Genomic DNA, 15045 nt, shown 5'->3' on the forward strand with positions numbered 1-15045 from the left:
ACTTTGCCTTCTAAGAGTTAGAGATTTTCAGGTCAAAGTGACATCATGTTTCTTCTTTCTGTTAAAGTAGAGCCCAGCCGGAAACAGAGGCCAGTGGAAGAAAAGCACAATTGATATTGCCACCCATCATCCCCCTGCAGGCATCTGGGTCACCCCATACATATATGTTCTGCAGTTGCAAAATAACTATAATATCAGATATTAGCAAACTATAATCAGATAATTTTTAATTATAGTGATAACTTGATTAATCAAGCTTTCATATTAACAACCTCACAAACAAAAGGAAACTTTATATATTACATGAAATAGTAGCATATGTCATCAGGTTTAAAAGCAACATGCCTGCCCAGCTTATATGATGAAAATAGCCTCTGTGAGGCTTCTTATTTGTCCACATTTGGTGGGAGATAAGCAGGGCTGACTCCAGCCAAGACTGAAATAATATCCCTGTGTCTCCTTAGGGCAACCTTTCTTCTTCCTCCGTATCCACTGTTCCTACCCCAAGCAAAACAACAAAGCTCATGTTAGTCTTTTTTTATTTGTATCAAACTCCCCCGGTCTCCTCTGGCTGTACTTTGTTATTCTTTCTGATGTTCTGCCTTTTTTGCCTTTTTGGGCCAGAGTGAGTTGGGAGCAATCTCCTAACTTCCTTTTGAATGTGGGACTCACGTTTTTTTTACAGACCATCTAATGAGCCTCTTCCTTTTCTTGTTTGGACACTCCACACCCTTATGCATTCCTCTGCCTTGTTTGTTTTATGGCACATTTGATTTTTTTTGTAACTTGTACATGAACGTATTTTCTGCAGATGCAGTCACTATTCTACTCTCATATATGACCAGGTTTCTTGACTCTGGGATGTTCCTTTCCATCTGTAACTGTCTAAATGTTTGTTAAAACATTTTGGGTTATGAGTATGCTAATTTTTTAGGATTTGCTGATGCATGTTTAGACAAGTGTAATAGCTTTTATGTCTCAAAGCCAGAATAGTAACATCTCATCTCTCAGAACAGAGCGGTGAGTAGGAAATAATCAATATGTATAATCACAAAGTTCTACAGATACTTCACCCATTGGAAGTCTCCTTTGTGTTTCACAAAATTCCATGAGCTTGTTTTGTTATTGATATTTCCAGGCTTAGGTAAATATAAAGCAGCAAACTAGAAAAGTGGTGGGGATACCATAAGAAGAAAATATACTTCTTTGAAAACTGAAAAGTGAGAACCGGATACCAAGGAAAGTTTGAAAAATCATTAAGTGTGTGTAAGGGATGCACGTGTGGGAGCCCTTAACATTTATAGCAGCGTGTGGCCCTTTAGTATATAACCCTATGAGAAGGTTAAGAGGTCAGTCTTTGGAACTGGACAAAAGGGTTTGAATTTTAGGCTCTGTGGCTTCTTTGGGGTCCTTGATAAATTCCCAAAGCCTTGTTTTCTTCATCTTTAAAATAGGAGTAATAACACCTATCTCACTGGCTTGTAGAGACCAAGTGAGACCACATATATAGAATGTTTAGCATAGTATTGGGCTTTAGAAAATACTTGTGTAGACTGCGGATCTCACTATTTTGTAGCCTTGAATTCTGTCTCATATACTCTATGTAAGAAACAGAAAATGTTACCTGATTTCTATACTGAGTTTGAATAACAAAAAATTTTTTTTGAAGTCTAAAGGAAGAAGAAAAAAGATCAGGGAATTTAAGTACATTTTTAGTAGTACCTTTATGGAAAATTTTAATTCTTAGAATGATATACATATAACTCTCCAGAAAACTCAGCTATTCAAAACTGCCTAGTCCCCATAGGGCTCAGGTAGACACGCTGAGGGTTTTACCTATAGGCTTGGTCTAGAGTCTCTTTTTTCCGTCTTTTTTTCTCCACACCAGTGAAAGAAGCATGGGAATCTCAAGATACTAGCTAAGCCAGGTCTCTTCTTCTAGGTAATATTATATCTAAGTGGAGTTGTTTTTAATCTCCAGGAGAAAACACATAATACTTCTTTGTAGTTTCTCATAGCCTTCATGGTCAGGAAGATCTGTCAGCTGCTGTATAAAATCTTCCTGCTATAATGTATGCACTCTTCTCTGTACTTTTTTTTTTATATATATATTTAAGTCTCTCTTTAGCTTATCCTTCCACAGTTTCCATAGTAATAGGTTACTGTCATCCCTTTTCCTTTCTTTCATTAATGGTAGAAAATATTTTGGTAAAAATGGTATCATACTACATTGCCTCTAGTTTAAATATATTCATTTTAAAACCACCATGACCGTTATGTTCAAACCTAAATACTTTCCTTAAAACAAGGAAGCCCAGCTTCACCATTAATGTGGTTACTTCAGTGAGCTTTACAAACTTCGAGAGCAATGTTTTAATTATAAAAGCAGAAGAAACCCATTATTTCTCAGCTTTACAAAATAGTATGTACTACTTCGAGATGAGAAAACGATGTACTTTATGGCAATAAAGTATATATATTTAGTGATTCAATCACTGAATACTAATGGCTCTTTGTTTTATGTTTGTATAGCTCCAGTCCTCTCTGCTCAGGAACTAAAATGACTTAATTATGTTTGGTAGCCACGAGTCCGTAAGATCCTACTTACCATAATGGGGAAATATAGGAAAAGTAATTTTATTTCCTTAATGGACCTAAAGTAAAAAGGAGCATGGGAATACAAATATCTGCATTAATGTATTCTGAAACTTGGCTTCTATCAGGTTGTTGCCATTTTAAACCCAATTAACTTTCTATAAGATAAATGTTTTAATAATTATAGTGTAAATTATGTTATCATTAGAAATATTGCTAATTATGTGGCTATCAGAGTGGGAGGCCATGCACTTTTATTATACTTGCACCTAAATTGATATGTTTTAGTTGCAAAGACTACAATTTTCTTTTTCCTCTCCTGCAGTTACCATATCTTCTGCAGAACAGTCTGCCCAACCATCAGCTAAAAAGAGGCAACGCCAAGAAAAGGATTTTTGCCCTTTCTCACAAACCACGTGACAGCTTTTACCTCTTTTCTTCTTAATTTTTCTTACTCTTTACTCTTTTACTTTGAGGTATAATCCACCCATTTATGTATGACATTGTGCTGATAGGAAAACAAAGCAAATTTTAAAACCTTTTCTAGCTCTTTTTTTTTTTTTTACAAAGGTACGGACTCCACTGCATTAAATATTTATTAAATACTCAGAATAACCCATGTTGTGTGTCGAACAAAGGGTGAAGTCCTAAAGTTTAGAATGCTCTCAGGCCATTCCATCCTTGAAAATAGTTTAATTCATAAACTCATCAGGCTGCAGAAAGGAGTATCCTAAGGGGGCTATTCTGAAGAAGGGAAGGGAAGCTGTCTGTTGGAACCACTTTTCTTTGAAACTCCACCTTCTTCTGGAGAGCAAAACTTTTAATATGATTCAATGGCTAGAGCTGTAGAAATGTACAGAGGAAAGGACAGATCGCTACAGAATACTGTGGAGTACTTGGACATGGTTTAGATGACGGAAATTATCTTTACCCCTTTTCCACTGAAGAGGGGTTCCCTGAGGTAACCAGAGGTGTGATGGGAAAAGCAAATTGAGTTTTTTTAATACCTGCATGCCAATGTTGTGATTGTCATAAATCCAATGAGAAGTGGATGCCTGTGGTTTTGAAGGAATGTGCTTAGTTCACAGAACGAAAAGGCTTCTCAGTTAACTCAAAGGCTAAAAAAAACACAGATTAAAATTCAGAGAATGAGGAAAAGAAAATCCAGGGAAGTCTTTGAGTTTCATTGGAACAAGTATAGATGGTTAGGATGTGGTTTCCTGGCATGGTCTGCAAACCATAAGCTTTTATTCCAAATAAAAAGTTCTTACAAAGCTCAAGTGAGTGTAAGTGCTGCAACATAATAAAATTACTTGATTTGCAGCTAGGCTGTTGTAACAATGCATAGACTAAACTAAAAAAGCTTGTAGACGATGTTTTGAGTACCTAAAAAAAATAAATTAGTGAGTCACCATATACTTCCCCAAAAAGGTGAAGATGATTTGTCTCACAATATAAGCAATGTAATTAAAAGGTTTTTTTTAATGTTTAGACCCTTAAGGGTGTAATTATGGGGTATTCTTTCCTATGCTTTTTTGTTCCACTCTTTGCTTAGACATGAAAACCAAATTCCGTGCCTTTCTTAGGCCCTTAGAACAATTCCTTTTCATAACAAATCTCTTCAGCCTCCTCCCTCCCATTTAAAAAAAATTTTTTTGAGAAATAATTCACATAACATAAAATTCACCCTTGCAAAATGCAATTCAGTGGGTTTTAGAATATTCACAAAGTTGTGCAACTGTCACCAGTATCTGATGACAGAAAGTTTTCATCACTTCAGAAAGAAACCCATATCCATTAGCAGTCCCTCTCCCTTTCCTCCTCCCTCCAGCCCCTGGCAACCACTCATCTCCTTTCTGTGCATTTGCCTCTTCTGAACACTTCATATAAGTCGAATTATACAATATATGGCTTTTTGTGTCTGGCTTCTTTCACTTAGCATAGTGTTTTCAAGGTTCATGTTGTATGTAGCATGTATCAGTACTTGATGCATTTTTTATGACTGAATAATATTTCATTGTATGGATACGCCCTTGCTTTTTCCGGTATTTGATTGAGTCCTATTCCTGGTCTCCCTATGGAATTAATCTGTTGCATTTTATTTTATAATGTTTGTAAAAGAACCTCTGACAGATTCAATAATGTATTTTCTACAATGATGGCTTTTTAAAATTACCTTCCCAGGTACAAGTTAGAAAAGTTTGAGAGCAATTTCTTCCTAGCCAGTTATTAGTAGAGTTATTCTCCAGTGAACTGAGCATTTTATTTCTAGCCTAATTCAAAAGTTATACCAGGGGGCTTCCCTGGTGGCACAGTGGTTATGAATCTGCCTGCCAGTGCTAGGGACACGGGTTTGAACCCTGGTCCGGGAAGATCCCACATGCTGCGGAGGAACTCAGCCCGTGTGCCACAACTACTGAGCCTGCGCTCTAGAGACTGCAAGCCACAACTATTGAGCCCGTGTGCCACAACTACTGAACCCACGTGCCTGGAACCTGAGCTCCGCAACAAGAGAAGCCAACGCAATGAGAAGCCCATGCACCGCAACCAAGAGTAGCCCCCGCTTACCTCAGCTAGAGAAATAGAGAAAGCCTGTACACAGCAACGAAGACCCAATGCGGCCATAAATAAATAAATAAATATTTTTTTAAAAGACAGTGGATTTAAAAAAAAAAAGTTATACCAGGTAGGGAGCTAGTTGGCCAAACTTGAAGGGACTCAGCCGAGTCAGCTGCAAAGAAAGTGAGATTCATATTATATCCTTCTTAATTGTAATTTAGAAGATTTCCTACTAAAATGAGGGATGTTCTGTGGGCATTTTACAGATTTAGAGAAGATAGGAAAGCAACTAAGGAGGATTTATGTCTTTCCATATTCATTTTGTATTTTTTTCACATTAGAAAGGTAAAACTTAAAAATTTATAAAAATTGTCTATAATGGAATAGAGAAAAAGGCATTTACTTTCACTTAAGTTCACTCAGAATATTTTTTTACTAATTTTGAAATAGAGCACTGGGGGCCTCTAGGACAGCATTTTCTGGGTGATGCAGCTGCTGCAGCCACTGCCTTCTGGGCTTGTAAGCTAGTGGAGGAAAGGAAAAGGTATGTAAACACCATCGATTCAATCAGAGTGTGATTAGGCATAGGAGAAGATACAACAATTGAGGAACTGTGCATACATAAATAAGGGAGGCGGTAATTCTTACTAGGGGCATCAGGAAGGCACTTTTCTCCCCTTGATCGTTTTTTGCTGTCTTGGCAATTGTGCCCCAATTTACATTTGGAGAACAATTTCTTTCCAATTGAATACAGTTCGATGGGACGGTCAGACAAGAGACCATGTGCCCTCCGCTCTTCATGCTGAGCCCGTAAGTCTCTCTCCTGGGACTTTGCAACCTGAGGACTCAGAATGGTTGGCGCAAGTTCATTTTAGTGGCAGCCCCGCCAGTTGCTCGATGACTTGTTACATGGCCTCACAAAGATGCTCCTGTTCTTTTTTTTTTTTCTTCTTTTGCGGTACGCGGGCCTCTCACTGTTGTGGCCTCTCCCGTTGCGGAGCACAGGCTCCGGACGCGCAGGCTCAGCAGCCATGGCTCACGGACCCAGCCGCTCCACGGCATGTGGGATCTTCCCGGACCGGGGCACGAACTTGTGTCTCCTGCATCGGCCGCCGGACTCTCAACCACTGCGCCACCAGGAAGCCCGATGCTCCTGTTCTTGTTCTTTAAGGACCTGGCGTCAGAGCTGCCCCTTGATTCTGCAGGGTGCCTGCCTAATACAATTCCAATAAATTGATTCTCTGCTTCAGTTGGCATCTTAATAATTCTAAATGCTACAGAGGATACAAATTAGATTCATTTTGTAAAATTGCATACTTTATTTCATAAAATGGATCTTTGTAAAATAGCTCTTCAAATTGTCATGCATCTAAAACGTAGGCATTATTTTAGGATATAGATTGACTGCAATATAGGATCTCACAGTCTAATTAGAGAGACAAGATTCAAAACATAAAACCATTTTCCTTCTAACACTGTAGTTTTCCTTTTATCTGCTTTCCCTATCTCCTCTGTCGTGTCTATAAACTATTTCCTTAGAACTTGCAATAATCTTGTGGTTTCACTGTAATCGTTTTAGTTATTAGTATATTACAGTTTGCTTGTAGAAAATAAGATGAAAACAGGGACTTCCCTGGTGGTCCAGTTGTTAAGACTCTGTGCTCCCAAAGCAGGGGGCTCAGGTTCAATCCCTGGTTGGGGAACTAAGATCCCATGTGCCACATGGTGACACAGTCAAAAAAAACCCGAAAAAGATAATAACAGGGCTTCCCTGGTGCCACAGTGGTTGAGAGTCCGCCTGCCGATGCAGGGGACACGGGTTCATGCCCCGGTCTGGGAAGATCCCACAGGCTGTGGAGCGGCTGGGCTCGTGAGCCATGGCCGCTGAGCCTGCGCGTCCGGAGCCTGTGCTCTGCAACGGGAAAGGCCACAACAGTGAGAGGCCCGCGTACAGGGAAAAAAAAAAAAAAAAAAAAAGATAATAACAAAACAGTAATTGTCAAATGAAGCAGTACCTGGTACATCGTAGTTAAACAAATTAATGAACAAATGAATGAGTAAATAAGAGTGATGAGTGAATGGTATATATTATATTCTCTGTGGAACTTGAGGGTAGGGAAAAAGCATTTCAGCCTGGAGTGGTCAGAAGAAGACTGACTCTGAGTTGTTGAGAGAAGGACAGGATTTGAGCAGATAGACAAGCAAGGTGGGCATTCTGAGCAGGAGATGAGGATGAACAAAGGCACAAAAGCAGAAAATCAGAAGCTGCACTTTTATAAGCTGGAGCTATGGAGTGGACTGTGGCTGCTGCTTTCGTGGGCCCCTGTGCAAGATGAGCCCCTGTCACTGCAACCTTAGATCTCCTTCTCCCCTTAGGACCTCATTTTCCTTTTGCCTTTTCGAGTGGGGTTGCCTTGGATATCTTCAGGAATGGGACAGGGCAGGGGTTTGCCAGTGTCATTTACCGAATGTGTCTTTCAAACTTTCTCCTTTCACCCTTGTTTCATAGCCCTACTTCTGGGAATTCCCTGGTGGTCCAGCGGTTAGGACTCGACGCTCTCACTGCCCAGGGCCTGGGTTCAATCCCTGGTTAGGGAACTAAAATCCCACAGGCTGTGTGGTGTGGAAAAAAGAAAAAAAAAGAAAAAGAAAAAGCCTTACTTCATTAGAATTTATGCTGTTCAGCCATGCCGTCTTTATCATTTATAGCTGCCTTTCATGTGCTTCCTTGATCCTTCCTCTTCTCTGTTCATCTCTCCATGCAACGAGTACTTACTGCGTACCTAGTGTATTCCAGAATCTGTTTCGATACTGAGAATACAGTGGGGACAAGAGAAAATCACTGCCCTCATTGAACTTTCAGTCTGGTGGGGCGATGGATAATTAAGAAAATACATGTGTACTATAACTTCAGGTGCTAAATGCTCTGAAGAAAACTAAAAAAAGATTAGAGGTTAAGAGTGAGGGGTCAGGGCTTCCCTGGTGGTGCAGTGGTTAAGAATCCACCTGTCAATGCAGGGGACACGGGTTCAAACCCTGGTCTGGGAAAATCTCACATGCCGCAGAGCAACTAAGCCCGTGCGCCACAACGGCTGAGCCTGCGCTCTAGAGCCTGTGAGCCACAACTACTGAAGCCGGTACACCTAGAGCCCATACTCCACAACAAGAGAAGCCACCACAATGAGAAACCCATGCACCGCAATGAAGAGTAGCCCCCGCTCGCCGCAACTAGAGAAAAAGCCCGCATGCAGTAACAAAGACCCAACGCAGCCAAAAATAAAATAAATAATTTTTTTTTAAATTCTATTTTAAAGATCTATTTAAAAAAAAAGAGTGAGGGGTCAGAGGGATAAATTGAGAGATTAGGATTGACCTACACACACTACTATATATAAAATAGATAACTAATAAGAACCTACTGTATAGCACAGGGAACTCTACTCAATACTCTGTAATGGCCTATGTGAGAAAAAATTCTAAAAAAGGAGTGGGTATATGTATATGTATGGCTGATTCACTTTGCTGTACACCTGAAACTAATACAACATTGTAAATCAACTATACTCCAATAAAAGTTTTAAAAAAAAATGTCAAAGAGCATCTTAACCCTCTAAGGTGATATCAAAAGGATTACAATGTCCTGATCCATATTCCTCAGGCCAGAAAGTTGAAAAAAAGTAAAATTACTTTTCAATCAAAAAAAAGAAAAGAAAAGAAAAGAACGAGGGGCTGAGAGCTGCTATTTTAGGTAGACTGGTTAGAGAAAGTTCTGAAGAGGTGATGTTGGAGCAGAAACCCGAATGAAATGAGGGGTGAGGATCACTAGGTATCAGAAACTGGAATCACCAGAGTGTTTGTTTATTAGAAGGTGAAATGACTTGCCCTCTTCACTGACCTACGGGAACTGTGGTCTGGAAGGCGTCACACAGAGCTTTCTGGCATGAATCACATTTTGTGGAAGTGACTTAGGTTTGTCTGTGTTTAGTAACAGTAAAGAACCTCTACAGTTTTGAATAGGAAAAATGTATTCTATAGATTTACAGATTGGATTTAGGGATGTTTCGGTGAATCCTAGTGAAATAAGTCATCGTGATTTACAACAGCTATCAAGAACAAGTTCTTAGAAACCACTCATCTGTGATAGAAAATAATTTTACAGTATTAAATTGCTTGATTACGGTTTTAGAAGTGAACTACATTGGGGAAAAAAAATGTGGACTATTTGGAAGAAGAGTATTCAAGACAGAAGGAAAAGTATATGCAAATGCCCTGAGGTGAGAATGAGCTTGACACATCTGAGAGTGTGCAAGGAGGGTGGTGTGGCTGGAATTAAGTAAGGATAGGAGTGATCAGAGGAGTGGGCAGTGGCAAGATTATGCGGGGCCTTTAGCTTCCAAGTGTTCTGAAGTCCTCCCATCAAACTGGGGTATGTGGATGATCCATCCAACACCTTGGCTTCTTGTTTCCTTGATCTCATTTCCTAAGGCCTTCCATGTTTCTTTCAGCCACTTGCTTCCACTGCTACACCCTGGCCCTTGTCTCCACCGGAACAGTTCTATTTCTGAAATCACAATCTCAAACATCCCAAGCTCTGAAACTGATCCCGCTCATTGGTCAGTTACCTCCAACACCCCAGTTCTTCAGCTTCAAAGAGACCTTCAGTTTTCTTACCCTAACCCTCTCCATTTAACAGCCTCTGCCTGTTGGTATTTCCCTCCCTCACCAGCTTGATTCACAACCCATCACTTCAAGCAACCTATCACTGCCAATATTCTAAATCCTTTCTTTTGCACCTTCCATTGCACCTATCTTGCCCGCCATATATGAATGCAGATGTCCATCTTTCTTCCTGCTAGTTCGTGGCCGCTGAGACCCACGGAAGAAATATGCTGAAGCACACAGGCTATCCCGGTTTTACATTAATGGTCATCAGTCTCAATGAAGCCCTTACCACCGACCGACTAGCCTACTGTTTCCCTAGTTAGCTGTCTCCCATTTTCAACAACGATTTCAAAACTTCTCCACTCCCCTTAAACCCCTCACCCACCCACCGCCCCCTCTCATTCTCTGCTGATGACTGCCTCCTCCTCCACAGAACAAATAGAAGTGATCGGACAGGATTTCTCTCCACTTCTGGCCAACAAACCTACAATCCTCGCTGCTCTCTACACCAATACTGTTTCTCCTATTCCAGTCCAAAAGGCATCCCTCACGTGTCTGGATCCCATTCCTTCCAGTATCCTGACACTTTCGTATTTTCCACTTTATCCATTTTCCTGATTTCCTTCCATTAAAAAAAGAAAAAAAAGCATTTTCCAGTCTATCTCATCTTTTTTTTAATTTATTTAATTTGTCTTATTTTTGGCTGCGTTGGGTTGTCGTTGCTGCGCGGGGGCTTTTCTCTAGTTGCGGAGAGCGGGGGCTACTCTTCGTTGCGGTGTGCGGGCTTATTGCGGTGGCTTCTCTTGTTGCAGGGTGCGGGCTCTAGGCGCGTGGGCTTTAGTAGTTGTGGCATGCGGACTCAGTTGCTCCGTAGCATGTGGGATCTTCCCGGACCAGGGATCAAACCTGTATCCCCCACATTGGCAGGCAGATTCTTAACCACTGTGCCACCAGGGAAGTCCAAGTCTATCTCATCTTAATATCCCTTGACTCACATCCCTCTCCAGTTACCATACACTGTGTCTCTTCTCCATTTCAGCAACTTCTGAAAAATTTTACCTTCCCTTCTTAAGCCACTCATGGTAACATTTCCAGGAACTCGCATGTTGCTAAATCCAATGTACGTATGTTTTTCAGCCCTCATCTTACTAGATCTTACATCAGCATTTGACACGGTTGACAGCATTGGACTCCCTCTTTCTAAAAAATATACCCAGGGGGCTTCCGTGGTGGCGCAGTGGTTGAGAGTCCGCCTGCCGATGCAGGGGACACGGGTTGGTGCCCAGGTCCGGGAAGATCCCACATGCCGCGGAGCGGCTGGGCCCGTGAGCCATGGCCGCTGAGCCTGCGCGTCCGGAGCCTGTGCTCCGCAGCGGGAGAGGCCACAGCAGTGAGAGGCCCGCGTACCGGAAAAAATATATATATATATATATACCCAGGACTTCCCTGGTGGTGCAGTGGTTAAGAATCCACCTGCCAAGACAGGGGACACGGGTTCGAGCCCTGGTCCAGGAAGATCCCACATGCCGTGGAGCAACTAAGTCCATAGCCACAACTACTGAGCCTGTGCACCACAACTAGTGAAGCCCACGAGCTCTAGGGTCCATGCTCCGCAGTAAGAGAAGCCACTACAATGAGAAGCCCGTGCACCGCAACGAAGGGTAGCCCCCTGCTCACCACAACTAGATAAAGCCCACGTGCATGCTGCAACTAAGAGTTCACATACCACAACTAAGGAGCCCACCTGCCGCAGCTAAGACCCAGCACAACCAAAATAAAAACACAGAAAATATACCTTTTTCACCCTGTTTTTTTTCAAACACTCTCCTGTTTTGCCTCCTATATCTCTATCAATGTGTTCTTGTTATTCTTTGCAAGACTCTGTCCTCCACTGTCCTTTTAGTTGTAGGTGGTCCACAGAGCTTTATCTTAAGTCATTTCTCTCTACAGACTTATACCAGGTAATTTAGTTCATTCTCTTGGCTTTATTACCATCAATTTGCTGATGGCTATCAACTGTAGATCTCTAACTCATACTGCTCTCCTGAATTTGAAACACATGTATCAGTTGTCTGTGCTTAGATGTCTAACAGGGACTTCAAACTCAAGACGAACAAAATTCAACTCATCTCTTACAAACTTGTTCTTTTCCAGTGTGCCTTATTCAACAAATGGCATTGCCATCCACACAGTTGCTTAAACAAGAGACATATGTCACTCTTGGCTTCTCTCTCTCCCCCTCACTCATCACAGCTGGTCAATTACTAAGTCCTTTCAATTACACCTTCTTAAATGTCATTCAGATTAGCCCACTTCTCTCCATCCAATGGCCTCCTTGCTCTTGCCTGCCTGGGCTACTGTATCTGCCCCCAGTTAACTGGTCTCCCTGAGCCCCTCTTATTAAGTTCCCCTTTTCCCCACATGCATCCCTCCCCTCCAATACATTTCCTACACAGCAGCCAGAATTATCTTCCAAAGAGAAATTACATCCTTTTACTGCTTAAAACCCTTCAGTTGGTTGGCACTACTTTGGGGGGGAAGTCCTGGCTCCTGCCTTTCTCTCTAGCCTCATCTCTCTCGCATTCTCCTCTGCCCCTGCTATGTTCTTTCAGTTCCTTTACTTCCACTGTCTGGATCCTCTTCCGTCATCATACAAAGGTAACTGATATGCATTCCTCTGGTTTCAGAGTAAACATTTCCTCCAGGAGGTCAGGAGCCCCCGTTCTGTTTACATGGCGCCCTGAGCTGACCTTATCATAGAGTCAGCAGGTTTTGTTGTAATTACTAGATTAATTACCTATTTTTCCTGGATTGTAGGAACTGTGTTTTTCCTTGTTTTCCTGTTGTCTGTCACTGTGACAGGACATGATAAGCTCCTATTAAATATTGAAGGGAGAAAGGGAAAGAGAAGAAAGAATATAAAAGGAAGTAGAGTACAAAATTTGCATACTTTTTTTTTTTTTTTTTGCGGTACGCGGGCCTCTCACTGCTGTGGCCTCACCCCTTGCAGAGCACAGGCTCCGGACGCTCAGGCTCAGCGGCCATGGCTCACGGGCCCAACCGCTCCGCGGCATGTGGGATCTTCCCGGGCCGGGGCACGAACCCGTGTCCCCCGCACTGGCAGGCGGACTCTCAACCACTGTGCCACCAGGGAAGCCCTGCATACATTTTAAAGGTAAAACAAGACTTCAAATAAATTTTGCTGTTCTGTCATACTATTTGTATGGTTTGCATTAACCTTACAAGTTACATGTCAGCTTTTTTCTCCCCCTTTAGTGGAAAGACATATTTTGGACATTTAGTCTGCAGATACCATTAAATGGATAGAGCAAGATATTTACTTAGACTAGTGGTTCTCAGTGTAGACTGCCCTTTGGAATCCCTTGGAGGGGGCTTAAAAATTCTGTTTCCTGAGCCCCACCTTCATAGATTTTCATTTAATCCTCCTGAGATTTTTAAAAGCTCTCTACATAATTCTGATGTACAGCAAAAGTTAAGAACATGACAGTTACTGGAGTTTTTGTCTTTGTGACTTGCTTCACTGACTGACTTTTGAGCCTATCGGAAAATAAGAAATTCAAATAATCCAGGTTCAGCAGTGCCCTGATTCACCCACTAGTGCTTTCAACTACAACTAAAAATGGTTGAAACAGTGAAAAGAATTCGTTGGTACAAGTAACTGTCAAGTCCAGAGGTAGTGTTGGTTTCAGGCAAACTTGGTCCAGTGGCCCAGTGATGTCCCCAGTCACTCCATATCTTTCTGTTTCTCTTTCCTGTCTTGGTGTGGGCTTTCTCCTAATTTAGGCCCTCCTCATGGCCAAAGATGGCTGCTAAAGGCACTGGAAAGTGAGCCGGGGTTTCCCTGGTGGTGCAGTGGTTAAGAATCCACCTGCCAATGCAGGGGACATCGGCTTGAGCCCTGGTCTGGGAAGATCCAATATGCCACGGAGCAAGTAAGCCCGTGTGCCACAACTACTGAGCCTGAGCTCTAGAGCCTGAGAGCCGCAACTACTGAGCCCACGTGCCACAACTACTGAAGCCCCCGTGCCCAGAGCCCATGCTTGCAACAAGAGAAGCTACTGCAATGAGAAGCCCATGCACCGCAAGAAGAGTAGCCCCTGCTCGCCACGACTAGAGAAAACCTGCGCGCCACAACGAACACCCAACGCAGTCTAAAAAAAAAAGAAAGAAAGAAAGTGAGCCCATCTTTGTCCAAGTATCATCATTTTTACAAAAAGTTCTCAGATTCACTCTGATTGGACTGGTTTAGGTTACAAACCAATTGCTGTGTTAAAGGGGTTGGAATGTGTTAGCAGAAGACAGTAGCCCTCTTCCCAGGAATTGTAGCAAACCCCAGGTGAACAGAGGGCCTTTTGGAAAGGAGGAGGGGAGAAAAATCAATGCTGAGACCATCAGAAGTCTGCTGTAACCACACAGTGGTTTGGCCTAGCGGCAGAATTTGGTCTCAAAACTGTAGTAGTGGCTTCCCTGGTGGCGCAGTGGTTGAGAGTCCGCCTGCCGATGCAGGGGACACGGGTTCGTGCCCCGGTCCGGGAAGATCCCACATGCCGCGGAGTGGCTGGGCCCGTGAGCCATGGCCGCTGAGCCTGCGCGTCCGGAGCCTGTGCTCCGCAACGGGAGAGGCCACAACAGTGAGAGGCCCGCGTACCGCAAAAAAAAAAAAAAAAAAAAAAAAAAAAAAAAAAAAAAACTGTAGTAGTACTTTATAGTATTTTACTGTATGCTATACTATAAAGTACATACTACTGTCTAAGTAGCATAGATACATTTCCACATTGAGTCCCACAGTTAGTGGCTAATAAGAAACTAAATAAGGTTATATTCATCACAAAACTGTTTAGTGACGGGCTTCCCTGGTGGCGCAGTGGTTGAGAGTCCACCTGCCGATGCAGGGGACACGGGTTCGTGCCCCGGTCCGGGAAGATCCCACATGCCGCGGAGCGGTTGGGCCCGTGAGCCATGGCCGCTGAGCCTGCGCGTCTGGAGCCTGTGTTCCACAATGGGGGAGGCCACAACAGTGAGAGGCCCGCGTACAGCAAAAAAAAAAAAAAAAAAAAAAAAACTGTTTAGTGAGAAAAAAATTGAGAACAGAGAATTTGATTTGGGTCCCGCAAATGTAAGCTGCCTCATGGATGGCTTTTGCTTGGTGCCTCAGTGAACATATTTTCTTGCCTCATTTTGAAAAAACAAAAAATCTTAGACCCTCCA

General features: G+C 42.4%; 1 protein-coding gene across 1 annotated transcript in view; it reads left to right on the forward strand.

The window, feature by feature from the left end:
• WWTR1 (WW domain containing transcription regulator 1) overlaps positions 1-15045 on the forward strand; it is a 203971-nt gene that overhangs the window by 10386 nt on the left and 178540 nt on the right. The window lies entirely within an intron of this gene.

This window comes from Pseudorca crassidens, chromosome 5, assembly GCF_039906515.1.
Source record: "Pseudorca crassidens isolate mPseCra1 chromosome 5, mPseCra1.hap1, whole genome shotgun sequence".
In the NCBI taxonomy this organism is placed as follows: Eukaryota; Metazoa; Chordata; class Mammalia; order Artiodactyla; family Delphinidae; genus Pseudorca; species Pseudorca crassidens.